Source organism: Capsicum annuum, chromosome 12 (assembly GCF_002878395.1).
Source record: "Capsicum annuum cultivar UCD-10X-F1 chromosome 12, UCD10Xv1.1, whole genome shotgun sequence".
NCBI lineage: Eukaryota > Viridiplantae > Streptophyta > Magnoliopsida > Solanales > Solanaceae > Capsicum > Capsicum annuum.
Genome location: NC_061122.1, coordinates 138,728,496 through 138,733,499, shown reverse-complemented (window position 1 = coordinate 138,733,499; position 5,004 = coordinate 138,728,496).

The following is a 5,004-nucleotide window of genomic DNA, read 5'->3' as shown; positions in this document are numbered from 1 at the left end:
TCATTTGTGCAGTTTCTAACCTTGATAGATGAAGCTCTAGATCTAATTTCTATATTAGGTATCAAGAGTACAAAAAGAGCAGAAGTGCAATACTAAAAAACTGTTTTGAAATTCCTGTTAAAACAGTTGTTCAGCAGAATAGCCAAAGTTCTCGATTAGCTAATTCGTTGGTGAATATATTATCAAGTGCATGTCTTGGAAATATCCATTTCCGAGTGTGTTATTGTGTGATCAACGGGTCTTGCCGTAAGATTTGCATAAAATGGATTTTCTTTCGAAAAAAATGAGTTAGAAAGATTTTAAATAAATAAAGGGGACAAGTGGGTTTTACAATATTATTTAGTTAAAAAAGATAAAAGTCTGTTAAACAATTGAGAACAACTGCATTGGTTATCCCAACAATTATTTGTTGAACAACTTTGATAGTTATTGAGACAACTTTTATAGTTGTTGAGACAACCTTTTTAGTTGTTGGAGAAAAAATGTTAAAAAAAAAATGTTCTTTTTGTTCCTTTTACCTAATTTTTAAAACTTGAAGACCTTCACTTGACAATCACTTTTAATTCAATATTTCTTTTTTTCCTTGCTACGGTTTAAATTTTGAGATTTTCTTAGAAGATATTTACAACACATTGCATCTTCATAACCAAATTTTTGGTTCATACCTGTATAGCTTCTTTTTTCTTGTTTTTCAATAATTTTTATACACGGTATACAAAGTAATGTATTGATTTTATGTTAAGTGTATAAAGTTATAAGAGATATTAATTTACACTATTATATTGTTTTACAAAAGGGAGAATACTCACAAAATACCTGAAATTTGATCAGATTTTCAGTTGAACATACTGAACTTTGCGGGGGTCCTATTTCCCCCTAGAATTTTTTTTATATTTTAATGACATATATCAACCCACTTTGACAAGTGCGTGTAATCACGCCTCTTGAGCGCGTGAGAGTGCTTAAAAATGTTAAAAACTTTTTTTTTGGTCAAATAACTCCTCAATTTGCTGACTTTAAAATTTTTATATTTTTTTAATTTATTTTTCATTTTTTCTTTTCTCTTTCTTTCTTTCTTCTTTCTTTCTTCTCTTCAATAGAGTTAAATTGGTGCTCCATTGTTGAATTGAAAATAATTTCATCACACACACACACCAAATGAGTCATTTTCAACACACTCAATTCAATTACATTAATTTTACCCAATTTCAATACACACACACACCCTCAGCGAAATTGAGTTTTTACTGTATGAATTGTGATTTATTAGATATTATATCTATTTGTATTTTCACTTATATACATATGATTAGTGTTTGATTTGGGATTTATAATCAATCGGGAAAAAGAGAAAGGATGAGATTCATAATGAAATTTGCGGAGAACTTGATTTTGAGATTAATGGAGGATCTGCAGGAGAGGAATTGGAAGCTTAGGAAACATGTTTTTGCAACGAAGGAGAGGACCAAGAAAATATTGGAGATGTGGAGCTTTGATAGGCATAATGCTCAGTTATTTTCGAACCCTCTGTTTGCGATTTGAATAAAATTATTGAAGAGAATTTTTGATTTGAATTTGAAATTTGGAAAAAGATTTTCTTAATGAACTAAATAAAAGTCAAATTTCAAGAATGAAGAATCAAGAATTTGGTGAAAAAATGGTGAAAATTTGTATTGTAGTATTACCAATGTTGTTTGTAGGAGTAATATGGCTGTAATGGTGAAAATAATGAAAATGGAGAAGAAAGGGCGCGTGTATCACACCTCCGGCAGTCAAATCTAGGTATAGAGTTTCGGGGGGAGGGGGTAATAATTCCACTTTAAAAAAGTCTAGGAGGGTAATAGGAACCCCTCGCAAAGTTCATTATGCTCGACAGAAAATTAGGTCAAACTTCAGATATTTTTGTAAGTATTCTCCCTATACAAAATGATACGTAATTATATGAAAGTGGGTCGTCTCCTATGAATTTCACCAGCGAAGGTTAATTTAAATGGGTCACAAACATCTTCAGATCAAAATGTTTAGAAAATTACATGGAATGAGCTTCATAGTAGGTGGCTTTGTATATTTTTGGTTTCCAAAAGAAAGTCTTTAAAAACTAGTTTTTCGTCCATTTTATGTATAGAATAAATACATTTTTGTCTCTTTATACATCAAATGTTTTAAACTTTTCATGCTCATTTGTCTCTCAACTTCTATTTTTATTTTTTTTCCTCGATTTTTATTTTTCTTTATCTCATCCTATATTTTCTTTCATTTTTATATTATCATTTCTCTTTTTTCTTTTTTTAAAAAATTTCTCAAACTTTATTTTTTTTCTTCACATTTTTATTTCTCTCAATCTTTATTTTTTTTCGTTCTTCTCTTTTTTCTTTTCTTCTTAACCTTTACTTTTTTGTTTCTCTTTTTGCTCAATCTTTAATTTTTTTTCTCTTTTTTCTTTTTTCTCAACTCCCATTATATTTTGCTAATGAATAGAAATTTGGGCAATCCGCAAAGAGGATTTTCTTTCTTTGATATTGAAGTAAATTAAGGGAGTGACTATTATTTGGAAGTCCTTTGGGATAAGTCTTGTCCCTAAGGCGAGAGTTATAAAACATTTTATAAATCAAAATGCAATGTGGTAGTGTCAAGTCTTGCCCATGAGGCGTTACTTGTTGTTTGAAAGTCCTTGAGCTTAATCTTGCCTCTAGGACATGATTTATAGAAAACTCTCATAAATCAAGACACAGTGTGGTAGTGTCAACACTTGCCCATAGGTTTCAACTTGTTGGTTGAAAGTCCTTGGGCTAAATAAGGCAAGAGTTATATAACATTTCATAAATCAAAACACAATGTAGTAGTGTTAACTCTTGTCCATGGGACATAACTTGTTGTTTGAAAGTCCTTGGGTTAAATCTTGTCTCTGAGCCAAGAGTTATAGAACATCTCATAAATCAAGGTAGAGTATGGTAGTGTCAGCTCTTACTTATGGGACGTAACTTGTTGTTTGAAAGTCCTTGATTTATAGAACATCTCATAAATCAAGACACAATATGATAGTGCCAACTTTTGTCCATGAGGCTTAACTTGTTATTTTGAAAGTCCTTGGGTTGAGTTTTGCCTCTAAGACAAGAGTTATAGAATATCTCGGAAATCAAAACATAATGTGGTGGTTCTTACCCATGAGGCATAACATTTTGCCTGAAAGTCCTTAGTCTAAGTCTTGCCTCTAAGGCAAGAGTTGTAGAACATCTCATAAATCAATACACAATATGGTAGCGCTAACTCTTGCCCTTGGAAACTTGATGTTTGATGGTCCTTGGGCTAAATCTTACCTCTAAGGCAAGAGTTATCGAGCATCTCATAAATTAAAACACAATGTGATAGTATCAACTCTTATCGATGAGACGTAAGTTGTTGCTTGCAAGTCCTTGGGTTAAGTCTTGCCTCTAATGCAGTAGTTATAAAACATCTCATAAATCAAAACACAATGTGATAGTGTTAACTTTTGCCCATGGGACGTAACTTCTTGTTTGAAAGTCCTTGGGACAAGTCTTGCCTCTAAGGCAAGATTTATAGAACATCTTATAAATCAAGACATAATGTAGTAGTGTCAACTTTTTTTCATGGGACGCAACTTGTTCTTTGGAAAGAATTGAAGAAAATAAAATAAAAAATAATAGAAGTTGAAGAAAAAGAAAAAAATAAAAAATAAACAAATATTTTTTAAAAAAGAAAAAAGATAGAAGTTGAGAGGAAAAAAGGTAAAAAAAAAAACTCAAGAAAAAAGGGTTGAGAAAAAAAAATAAAAAACCAAAAATAATTGAAAAAAGGAGGAAAAATGTCTAAAAAAACAAAAAAAGAGAAAAAATAAAAACCAAAGAAAAATAAAATAAAAGAAGAATAATAGAAGTTGAGAGGAAAAAAGCAAAAAAAAATGTAAAGATTGAGAAAAACTAAAAAAAAAGGAAAGAAAAAATAAAATAAAAGTAAAACAAAACAGATAAAAAAAAATAGAAGTTGAAAGATAAATAAACATGAAGAGTTATTTAAAGTTATTTGAGGCATAAAGAGCCAATTAGATAATAGTCCTACACATAAGAAAAAAAGGAAGACTAGTTTTATAGGAATTTTCTTATAGGGGACAGAAAACAAAGCCGCCCGCTAAAAATGTTATTTATGTTGTTTGCCTCTTTTTTAATCTCTAATAAGAAAAGTTGAAGACTATCCTTCCAACTAGTACTTTTTTGCCCCTATACACCTCGAATGTTTTTAAACTTTCTATGCTCATTTGTCTCTCAGTTTTTATTTTTATTTCTTTTTTTTTTACTTTTTTATTTTTCATTATTTTTTTCTTGTTTTAATTCATTTATCTAAACCTTTAGTTTTCTTTTATTTTTTATTTTCTATTTTTTCCTCTTTTATCTTTTTTTTTTTCTAAAATATTATTTATTTTTTATTTATTTTTTAATTCTTTTGTCTCAATCTTTATTTTTCATTTTTATCATTTCTCATTCTTTTTATTTTCTCAAACTTTATTTTTAATTTTTCTTTTCATTTATGTTTTTCTCAATCTTTATTTTTTTCCCTTTTCTTGTTTTTTTATTCTTCTCTTTTTTTTTCTTAATCTTTATTTTTTTCTTCATTTTTTCTTTACTTTTTCAATGTTTCTATCTTTTCTCTTTTTTTTTTCAACTTTTATTATACTTTGCTAATTAATAGATGGTTGGATAATCCGCAAAGAATCTTCCTTCTTTGATATCGAAGAAAATTTAAGGGTGTGACTTTTTGTTTGGAAGTTCTTTGGGATAAATCTTATCTCTCAGATAAAAATTATAGAACATTTCATAAATTAGCACACAATATGGTAGTGTCAAATCTTGCTCGTGGGGCATAACTTGTTGTTTGAGAATCCTTGAGATCAGTCTTGTCTCTAAGACAAGAGTTATATAGCATCTCATAAATCAAGACATAATATGTTAGTGTCAACACTTGCCCATGGAGCGTAATTTGTATTTTTGT